Here is a 12550-nt window from a genome sequence, read left to right as displayed (position 1 = left end):
AATTCCCAATATTCTCCATTAAATCTGGATGCCTTGATAGAGATTAGAGAATGATGATCTCACCTAATTTTTTTTTTATAGGTAAATAAAAGAAAATAAAGATGCACAAAACAACTAACATTTTTTTTGGGGGGGGGGGGGGGGGGGGGGGGTGTTCGTCATGAAAAGCCAATACAAAAAATTTGCACAATCTAAAAATACAAAATATATATCATTAAGACTTTGGAAATTAGCAAAAAAATAAATAGATTCTTGGATTTGGCAGAGCTCATACATAAGTACTCTTTTATCCCCTAAAGCTGATTTGGCGTGATCTTTCATAGCATGTAGTGCATGAAAATAAGTTTTTTTTTTGGTTGGGACTTGGGAGTACTACGCCGCATCGGCTTTGGGAGATAAAAGTGTAGAGTATAGAAATACTATTTCCAGATAATGAAACTCCCTACCAATAGATCTTAAAATATTAGTTTTGACTGCATCTTATTATTAATCTTTTATTTTTATTTTTATTTTTATTTTATCTTCTGTAATAAATCTGGTTCAAGATTAACTATTTTCGAGGATTTATTGCAACCATTTGACTATGGAATATGGAAAAGTAGCTCCTCGTGTTTGAGGAAACACTCCTTTGAATGGTACCCAAATGACTTTATTCATGAATATTTTGGAGATTTAAATTCTTCAATTTTTTTTCCGGATGAAATTTCAATGAATTGATTAGCAAGAATTACAAACTACATTTAAGTGTATGCATCCATGTGGTCATGTGCATGAGAGAGAGAGATTGAGGCACCTTTATCAGGAATATGCTTCGCATCTATGGACATGCATGTTACGTTACGCATTCCTTTCTTAAATAAGTCAATTGCTCGATTTAAATCGCCATCTACATTTTACGTTGATATAAAAAATTTAGGAGAAACTTCAGAAAAGCCCCCTTGAACTTTTAGCCGTTTTGACATATCTCCTGAATTTTCAAAACTCCCACTTAGGCCATCTGAACTTTGGTTTTCTCTCACTTTTGACCCTTTTAACATTAAAGTCAAATAATTTGACTTTTTATACCCATTTTACCCTCCCCCAAAACTACGTCGTTTTGTGTCGTAAAACTACAACAGCTACCCAGCCCAAAACGACGTCGTTTTAGGCATTATTATTATTATTTTTTTTTTAAAAGAAAAGCAAAATAAATAAATAAATAATAATAATAATAATAATAATAATAATAAATTAATGCCTAAAACGACGTCGTTTTGGGCTGGGTAGGTGTTGTAGTTTTAGGACACAAAATGACGTAGTTTTGGGAGAGGGTAAAATGAGTATAAAAAGTTAAAAGGGTCCAAAGTGAGAGAAAACCAAAGTTCAAGGGGCCTAAGTGAGAGTTTTGAAAATTCAACGGGGGTAGGTCAAAATGGCTAGAAGTTCAGGGAGGCTTTCTAAAGTTTCCCCAAAAATTTATACTAATTTTAGACTCATATAAGTCAGTTGATGGTTAATTTCGGTTCTATCATAGTTGGCAATCAGTACGCGGTTAATTTGTCCACTTTAACCTGGATAGAGTAAAACATTTTAGGAGAAACTTTACTGAAAACTCCTGAACTTTCACCCATTTTGAAGTACTCCCTAAACTTTGAAATTTTTCAATTTAGTCCCATAAACTGTCAATTGCTCTCAATTTGGACCCCTCCATCTAAATCAATCGTTAACCTCAAACGAAAAACAAAAAACATGACCTGCACGTGACTTTTTTCGCTTGAACTACACATTATATCATCATACTAATTAAGTTAAATGTCCGTACTACCTTCTTCCAAACCTACAGCACCCACCCAACCCCCAACCCAAAACGAAAAATTTACCCTCTATGTGTGGTTACCGAGGGTACCAAGCCAAGCAATCTCTGAAACATCTACCTGCGGCTAAGAACATCCAACTAGGAATCATATTGTGTTGAATTGCTATTGTTTCGGTTCTGGGTTTGCTAAATTTTTCGTTCTCATCAGATTAATTTTTTGCAGACTTAAGAATCTTGTTCCATCATGACTTTTTTTGACTCGGTGTTTGGCAATTTTTGATTGGGTGATTCTTTGTCGTGACGTTGTGTCTAGGAATAGTGGTTTTTTTTTTTTTTTTTTTTTCTTTGGACTTGCAGTGGGTCAAGAGTGGGCTTTGTTGTGGATTTACGAATTGAAGAATAGAAAAACCCTTAAGAATGATTGGCTGTCGTTGGGTGAATCTTTTGAAGGAGGTGTTTTCTTTGGGTTATGAAACAATAGTAAAAATTGTTTATTATGCATCGATCAGACCTCACAGACTTGTTAAGAGCTCCTTCAACATTTTTTTTTCTTAGCATCAAACCAATTTTACAGCCCATCGAAATGGAGAAAGGCAGTGCTTGGGTTGGCTCGGTGGGGTTCTGCAGATCGAATGGGAAAGGGGGTTGCCGATTGAAATGGATAAAGTGCTTTAGATCGCGTGTTTTAGTGTTTATTGTAATTTGGTGAGGTAGCTAATGTGTAACGTGTTTATTCTTTGATGGATACTGTAAAAATGAGATTTTGTAGCCCATCAGTACAGTAGGGGCTCTCACATTTTAAATGTTGTGACAATTTCTAATTTTTTTTTTAATTGAGAAAAATCCAAGCCATGCACCGGCTACTTTCTGGTTCAAAGAGAAATGTCGGGATGACATGTCGTGACAATAGCCGCGTAACGCCTGCTCTCTAGCTTTTTATATAGCTTTAAGATAAGATAATAACATATGTTAGAAGAACTAAATTCAAAATCCTAATTGTTAAGATTAGTAGAAAATCCTAATAAAATTAAAATATAGACTCATAAATCATAAGATTAAATTTTGGTGGAATGGAATGTTGGAATACCAATTCAAAAAAAAAAAAAAAGAAAGTCAATTCTATAAGGGTTTCCGCTATTATATATATTATGTATTAAACTAATTAAAGTTAAAGGCCTTATGATAGTAAAATCTTATGCGACTTATATATTTATGTAATATTCTATGTATGATTGTGTGTCATTATGTTGAGCAATATATTGGTGTACAACCTTTAATATGTCTTTTTATTTAAAGGGGCGTGATAGTTCTTCTTTTTTACAATCTATAATGAAAAGTTCGATAGAGAGACGTTTAAATTTTGAAATTAAACGATAACAAAAAATCCCGTGCATAGTGTTTTTTTTTACAACCAAAGTATTTTTTCGAATGTTCATAATTATGAATTTTATTTGTGTTGAAATTTAATAGGTATTACACCAACAATATTAGAGATTCTTGCTAATTTTATATTCATGTTTTGATTAAGCAAAATTCAAGTTTTCCTCTTACAATTATGAAAAGTATATTTCAAAATACTTATGAAAAGTACGATTATAATACTTTTAAATTTTATAATTAAATTGTAATGAAGAATTCTCCGCATTGTGCGGGTTATAAGCTAGTAATAAGATATATATATAAGCCGAGTTTTGACGTAGAGAGTGTTTAAAATTGCGACACGTGTCCATATTTTTTAATATCTGAGAGTGCTTAGAATTGCGACACGTGTCCATGTTTTTAATATCTGAACCGTTTTTTTTTTAAATTTTTACCGGTCATTAATTAGCGTAATTAATTGTATTGATTATATTTCAATAGTTTTCCATACATAAATTATTCAATAAATTAAAGATCATGAATGTCCGAATCAAATAAGGAAACAAATAATATAAATGAAATTATAACTTCTTTTTTTTTTTTACACCAACAATATTTTGTTCAAATTTTAAATTTTTTTACTCATAATTTTTAATAATTGAACCGTGCAAATATTGAAAGTGTTTTTCCTTTTTTCTATTTTTTTTATTGAATTAAGTGTACGATTTTCCTTAATTAATTCAATTTGACCTTTCTTTGTATTAACTCACATGCCCATGTTTTTTTTTCAAAAAAAAATTTTATTTTAAATTTTTTTACTCATAATTTTTAATAATTGAACCGTGCAAATATTGAAAGGGGTTTTTCCTTTTTCTACTTTTTTTAATGAATTAAGTGTATGATTTTTTCTTAATTAATTTCTTTTGACCATTCTTTTTATTAACTCACGTTTATCTCTCTCATCCTAAATCATGATTTTTTTTTTAATAAATTAAGTGTCTTAATGCATTAATATTTCTCTCTTTATTAAAGCATAATTTTTCCTTAATTAATTCATTTTGACCTTTCATTCTATTAACTCACATTTATTTCTTTTACCCTAAATCACGTTGGTCTCTCTCACTCTAAACTCACCCTCTCCTTCTACGGCAACAATGTTTCAAAACACTTTCCTATAGAAGTTGACGGTTGCACAAAGTTTATTTGATCAGTTTCATGAAAATATATGTGACTCCGAACTATGATTTAAGGTATGAGATATTCGAGATGAATGTATCTTTGTACTTTTATATGTTGACGGTTGCACAAAGTTTATTTGATTAGTTTCATGGAAATATATGTGACTCCGAACTATGATTTAAGGTATGAGATATTCGAGATGAATGTATCTTTGTACTTTTATGTATAAATTTTTTGCAATTGTGAATTAATGATCTTTAGTTTGTTTCTTGAGATTTTTTTTTTTTTTGTACCAAACATCTTTTTAAATTAGAGATTAGGTAGAGATGAATATGTTTTCGTTTTGTTTTGTGAAATTTTTTGTTCAGCGTTTTTTTTTTTTTTTTTTTTTTTTTTTTTCATTTACTTTTTTGAATAATTGAATGTTCAGAATTATGAGCGTCTCTCCTTCTACATCAACAACATTTCAAAACTCTTTCCTATAGAAGTTGACGGTTGCACAAAGTTTATTTGATCAATTTAATGGAAATATATGTGATTCCGAACTATGGAAATATATGTGACTCCTTACTATGAAATTTTTGTTTTGTTTTGTGAATTTTTTTGTTCAGATATTTTTTATTTTTTATTTTTTTCATTTGTTTTTTTGAATAATTGAATGTTCAGAATTATGAGTTTTATTTGTATTAAAATATAATACAAATAAACTCACGCCTCTCCTTCTACGGCAGCAATGTTTCAAAACTCTTTCTTATAGAAGTTGACCATTGCACAAAGTTTATTTGATCAGTTTCATGAATTATGAGTTTATTTGTATTACACAAAAACCTATTGGGTTTAGGGTTACTCTCAGTTTTGCTACCATTCTCAATATATTGTTATAGGGTTTAGGGTACTCTTTCCTTATTTTCTGTTCTAATTTATATATTATTTTTCACTCAAATTTCTTATTGTTCTTTTGTAAATTTAATTGACTTTCTTGTTCATTATTTTTTTTGTGTTCCAATATTCTTTCTACAATTTTTTATCTCTTTCTTTGATGAAAGAAATAAAACTACTCCTAATAGAATAAATATTTTAATATGTTTTATGGGTCTTATGATTTAAGGTTCTTATGTTTTAACTCATTTCAGCTGGTTTTAAATTACACATATGAGAATTTTTTAATATGTTTTAATTTATATGGATTAAAACTAAAATTATATTTTTTTATGTGATTTATATATTCATGCAAACTTATGTATAATTGTGTCACTATGTTCGACAATATACTGTTGAATAACCTTTAATATTTTTTATTATTTTTTATTATTGAAATAGGCATGACAGATTTTTTTACACAACTTTTTTGACCTATAATAAAAAATACAATGAAGATGTGTTTTAAGTTTTAAAATCAAATTATAATGAATAATCTCGCGCATAGCACGGGCTCTAAGCTAGTATATATAATAGTTGAATCCCTTAATGTTGCAATATATGGTGTGAATCCTTTTTTATTTTAATGCTAAACTAGTTTTCTAATACACAATTTTAAAAACTGAACCGGTTAAAAATTCAACCGGTTCTTGTTTTTTAAGTGAAAAACGCAAGGCTTTGTATTTTTGAAACTATGCGTTTAGTATCTCACTCGGACTTTTTTTTTTTTTTAAAAAAAAAAAAAAAAGTAGTGCAAACTGCATGAATGTTACAGAATTTTTAAGAGAGCATCTTGGGTAGGGAGGTTGCACAAAAGGTAGTTTTTGTGCAACCAATCAGACGGTGACACCTCAACCTCTCATCCCAAACTTACACTTATGAAAAACATTCAACTACACTAGATTATACCAAATTTAAGTTAAATTTTTTTTTTTCCTAAACAAAATTCAAAGCCCACGGAGGACTTGGGGTGGCCCGTGAGCCACCCCAGATGGGCTGGGGTGGCCGCGCGGCCACCCCTTCCCCCTAGGGGTGGCTGCGTCGGCCACCCTAGGGGGAGGGGGTGGCCAGCGAGCCACCCCTTCAATTATTATTATTTTTAGGGGAAATTTTACTTTGGCCCCTTGAATTTCCACATTTTAGACTCCTGAACTTTCAATTACTCTCAATTAGAACAATTTCATTAATTTTAGCCTTTAAAAATACAAAAAAAGACCAAAATGTCCTTGATTTTCATTTTTTTTTTAAATAAAAAAACATTTTGAAAGTTGAAATTTTATACAAAAGTCAGGGGTATAAACGTCATGTAACGTTTAAAACCTGACGGAGAGGTCCACATTGAGAGTAATTGAAAGTTCAATGGTCCAAAATGAAAGATTTGGAAGTTCATAAGGGGTTTGTAAAATCGAGTGAAAATTCAGAAAGCCAAAGTGAAGTTTCCCCTTATTTTTATTAATTAATTAGTTTTTTTTTTTAGTTTTCTTTCTAATATTTGGTGTATAATCAGGTGTTTTGGTTTTTTTTTCTTATCATGCTCTATGTTGATGTGTCATACACTGATTGGTGGGCACAAAAGTGATTTTTTGTACAACATCCCTATATAAGTTATTCTAAATTTTTAAAAGGGTTTTTAACCCAAAAACTAATGGAAACATTTTTTCTGTTAAATTTTCTTCCGTTCCATAGCAAGTCAATCTCTCTGAGAAAACTTTCAATTTCCTCAACACTGCCCGTCTTAATTAACATTTTCGAAAACTCTGAATTTTTTACAGACCCATCTCAATATTCCGTTCTTTATTGCATAACCATGAAGTTGCCTCCCCTGGATCAAACCTCCACTGGCACAACATGTTCGAAAAATTGATAATTAATTGGCAACTAATTTTTCACCAGACCTTTATGCAAAACATAAGTTTGAAAAGATAATACACAAGAACACACACCAATTACACACGTACACAAAGAGTTTACGTGGTTCGGCAACGTCTACGGGGCGTGATCCAGTCTTCTTCTTAACTATTGAGAAATATTGAGTGCAATGGTACAAGCTTGAATTGCTTAAGTTTAATAACTCAAACTAAGCCTTTAACCCTGTGTACACCCCACTCAACTGTCTCTCTCAAATGCCTTGTAAAGAAAAACTCTTTACATTTTGTAAATGCCACAAAGTGATCTCATCAATTTTGATTTTCCTAATGATCTCAACCAAGGATTATATGTCCTTTTATAGAAGCTTAATCACGAAAAATAGGAGAACAATTTTAATCCAATTGCTGCTGGGAAAACGAAACCATCATGAATACAAAGTCATTTCCAGGATGAACATAAACATTGTGGCCCACATGTTTACCCACACGTTTTCTCTAGAAATCCAATTCCAAGTTGTTCTTGGACTTCTTTTAAAACTTACCTTATCCTCTTATAGATAAATAAGACTTGAGCCTACCAACTTGAATATTTATATTTTCTAGCAATTATCTTTACACTTATTGACAATTTGAGCCATTATCAACAATCTCCACCTTGGCGAAAATTTGGCAACCTCCACCTGAGACCTCAGGTCCGCATCTTAACCGATGCCCATCCCACGCCCTGAGATGTCGTACAAATAATAATGTTACAAGAATTGTCATGCTCCACCATAAAGAGCACATGCACTTAAAATTAAACCATTCCAAGAATTTTCATTTTTTTGGCACATGTCGAAAACATCCTGCTGAAAATATGGTGCAACTTCCATGTTTGGTTCCCCCGGAAGTTCATTAGCCATCGACACCATTTTCCACCACATACCCGACATCAAAGACCAAACCAATGTCTCGTATAAAAATGTGGACCCGCTAATAGAACACATATATTATCCTAACATTTTTAGCGGTCATGCCAGAGGACGTACATGCCCTTATCAAAGAGCATCATCATAATCATCTCTCACTGTAGCGAGAGAAACACTATTAGCATTTTTGAAGCAATCTGCCAAACCTACTCCTCTCAACGTTTTGTGTAGCCCAGATTAGATGTCCTTGACTTGTATTTGCCACAAGCCAAAGTTCATTCTCCCGTCGAACCTTTGAATCCTAAACTTCAAGGACTACATTTCTTCTTAATGAGTAGAAATCCACAACTTGTCTCTGATACTAATTGTTGAAAAAATTGATAATTAATTGGCAACTAATTTTCGACCAGACCTTTATGCGAAAGACAAGTTTGAAAAGATAAAACACGAGAACATACACCAATCACACACGTACATAAAGAGTTTACGTAGTTCGACAATATGCCTACGTCCATAGGGTGTGATCCGGTCTTCTTCTTTACTATTGAGAAATATTGAGTGCAATGGTACGAGTCTGAACTGCTCAAGTTTAATATCCCAAACCCAAGCCCTTAACCCCTTGTACACTCCACTCAACTATCCCTCTTAAATACCCAATAAAAAAAAACTCTCTACATTTTGTAAATGCTACAAAGTGCTCTCACCAATTTGAATTTTCCGGATGATCTCAACCAAGGACTACATGTCCTTTTATAGAGGCTTAATCATGAAAAATAGGAAAACAATTTTAATCCAATTGCTGCTGGGAAAACGAAACCATCATGAATACAAAGTTTTTTTTCCATGATGATGATAAACATTGCGGCTCACATGTTTACCACACATTTTCACCAGAAATCTAATTCCAATTTGTTCTTGGACTCCTTTTAAAACTAACCTTATCCTCTTATAGATAAATAGAACTTGAGCCCACCAACTTGAATATTTATATTTTCCAGCAATTATCTTCACACTTGTTGATAATTAGAGCCATTATCAACAATTGGTTCCCTGTAAGGCTGCAGCACTTAATTGAAGAAATTCATAATTCTATGAATATCAAATGCGGAATAATAAATTAGAAAAGGAGACAAAATAATTTTAATGTGGTTCGGTCAACGGCTACGTTAGACTCTTATTGAATGATTGTTTACAATACAGAATGCTCTATTTATAGAGCTTACACATAAATATAATCTTAATCAAATTCCCTAATTTAGGGTAATCAAATCATAATCAAATTCTTAAATTAGGCTAATCTAATTTTTATCAAATCTCTCTATCGCTTTAGGGTCATTCAAATATATTCTAACATTAATCACTACATTGGGTTCAAACTCTACCCTCATTTCCTAGAGATCTTTGTTTGACATCTTAGCAAACATGTTACGAGCATAAATTACATAACCGCATTTCACAAAACCCAAAACCCATTCTTATTGAGATAGAACACACCATCTCCCCAAATATTACATCCCTCTAAAGCGTTGAAACAACTTGATTTAACATTGGAAACAGAAAATTATCATGAGCTTTGAAGCAACAAAGATGGGTTCTAACTCTTTTGGTACTATGAGAGATCTGGCATGGGTTTGTATCAGAGTTTGATGGTCCTTGCTGAGAAGAAGAAGAAGATATGGGGAGGTATTTTCGCCTTCCCCTTTAAATGGCGTCAAGTGTAATTTGCCTCGAGTTTTTGAGAAAAACGTTCAACTTCCTCAATACTATGTTGAAATGGAGGTGTTTTCTCCATAACAGCGAGTCAGCGACGAGACTCGGCGAAGACGTTGTGGAACAGAGACAAAAAGGGATAATGTTTTCTAAAATATTTTAATTCCCTTTTATTCCTTATAAAGGAGGTGTTTTTTCCTTCCCTTGAAACGGCGTGTGTTTTGGCTAAAACGTTTGCTTCTAACGTTTTGTCTTTGTGTTTTGGCTAAAAGAAAAAAAAATTGCTCTTAAATCTGGACCGTTAAAGTTTTCACAGCAGATTAATTAGACAAATAGGGTTTTCTCACCGTCTCTTTATCTATATATATAATAACTCAGACAAATAGGGTTTTCTCAACGTCTCTTTATCTGTCTCTTTATTGGTTAGTTTTTCTTGTTTTTTTTTGTTTTTGTTTTGTTTTGTTTTGTTTTTTTTTTTTTCATGGTTTTTATGTTCAGGTGAATTCTTTGTGCGTTTTGTATTAATTCTTTGCATGTGTTTTTGCACAAGCCACATTAAGAAGTGATCCTTAAGTAGTTATGACAGAGCTGAGAAGTAGGAGAGGGTGTATTTCTAGAGTAGTGAACAACACAGGCCTTTTTTTTATTTTTATTTTTATTTTAGTATTTGAAACTGTCCCACTGCTATACTCCTAATTCCCTCACCTAAGTATTCTGATTCAATATTTTCCTAATTCTGTATTAATTAATATATATTATTAAGTATTGTGTATTTTCCTAATTCATTTTGATTATCCCGCTTCATAAAAGTTTCTATGCAATCAAAGTATGCACTGAAGAAGAAAAGAGCTTCAATAAAACGGCTGTCAAAAGGCATTAAAAGCACAAACTAAAGAGATACTTATCTGATTGTCTAAATTCACAGCACATGTTCTTAAATCACGTGTTCTTACTCTGTTTTTTTAATGATTAATGGGAATTAGGATGAGTATTAAATCTGCTTGATTCTATATATGGGTTATATAATTTTAGTTTATTTGGAAGCAACCATATATTCCTGATAGTGCTCTCTCTCTCTCTCTCTCTCTCTCTATATATATATATATATATATATATATATTCAAGGAAAAAATTACTTCACCGCTAGTCGTTGTCGTCGCTCTCTCTGCCGTCCTAACCGAACCCATAGTTTTCACATTCAACTTTTATTTCTATATTTCTTGACTGCAGCTATTGATTGGAGAGTGAAGCAAATTTTTCCACTCCTGCGGCCATGCCTAACAAGATCATGTCTTGATGGGGGAACTTTGATAGTGCATGGGGCTTGCTTCTTCGAAAGCTACCAAACCCATTAATCATTATTAGATAATAGAAACATCTTATTTGAATAATGTAGTAAACATTTCTAAAACAAATTTAATTGATTGAGAATGTTCATAAATTTTTTTAACGCATTTATTTTTTTATTTTATTTTTTAGTTCTCTTTTATTATTTTTTTTTATTTATTTTTTTTTTATTTTTATTTTTTTTTACCTTAAATTAAAGTTTATAAATATTGAATACAGGTGATTGTTTTTGCCTACTTATGATATAATTTGCAACAAGAGTAGAGGTATTTTCAGTCTTCTTAACTTTTTATTTAATTTTTTGTAGTATTAATTTCTTAATATTGTGAGTCTACTATTTTCTCAATATATTTCCTTGCTATATAAATATTTTAATTCATGAATTGAATTGTTATATAATTAATACCCTTTTCTTTAGTTGAAATATCATGTCAACAATGTATTTTGTATGTATTCTATTGCATTATTTTTATTATACTCTTTAGTTAAAATAATGTCATATATTTTAGTTGAATTAGATGAACTAAATGATTGGATGTAAAAGTCTGTCATAATTTTTTTTTTCTTTTAACATTTTGCAATAGAAACATAATGGAAAATGCAACAATTTCAGGACGCAATAACTTTTATAAAATTTTTGCATAAACTAAGCTCTTTATACCCTCTAATGAGAAGATGCTACATCAGCATAGAACACGAAACATAATAAACTTGAAAACACTAGATTTTTTTTTTAAACTCATTGTCAAAGACACCATATTTTTCCCTTTGTCTTCAACCCTTCAAAACCCCTAATTTCTTGTAAGAAGACCATAGATATGCCAGCCCTTTCTCCTCCGCCACAGCCTCCCTCCCATTCTTCTCTGCCAGAAGCTTCCGCAAAAACCCCTTTCCTTTGCTACTGCAATTTTGCCGAAAAATAATTTTGGATTTCTTCTTCAATCAATTCACTCCTGTTTATCTCGGCTACCACTGAGAATTGTCGTGATACCCACAGTTAATTTAGTGTCGAGTGGAAAATACTTTTGTCATTCTCGGCTCTCTCTCATTCCCTTAGTTTCTCCACTAACGTGTAAGCAAAGCAGAGAAACAGATACTGACCGGCGACCCATACTCCCATGGATTCCCACAAAGTTTTGCTAATTTAATGTCTTATTCATAAAAAAATAAAAAAAATAAAAAAAGAAAAACGAAAAAGTATTATCATGCATGTCCTCTTATTTGAACAAGAGAGATTCCAAGGAAACCATCCACAAGATGCCACCCCCGAAGGTAATTTCCAAAGGAAAGCATCTACCGACGGGTGGCTACGGACCAGTAGTAACGTGTATATGGTGTTAACACGTTACTAAAGTGTAGTAACATGTTTATGGTAACGTGTTTGACGGGTGGTGAAATTAGACGTAACTACTGCAGGTTTAGTAACGTGCTAGACTCTGACACGTTACCATGTGTGGTAACGTGTT

This window comes from Corylus avellana, chromosome 2, assembly GCF_965113065.1.
Source record: "Corylus avellana chromosome 2, dhCorAvel1.hap1.2, whole genome shotgun sequence".
In the NCBI taxonomy this organism is placed as follows: Eukaryota; Viridiplantae; Streptophyta; class Magnoliopsida; order Fagales; family Betulaceae; genus Corylus; species Corylus avellana.
Note: the sequence above shows the minus strand (reverse complement) of the source record.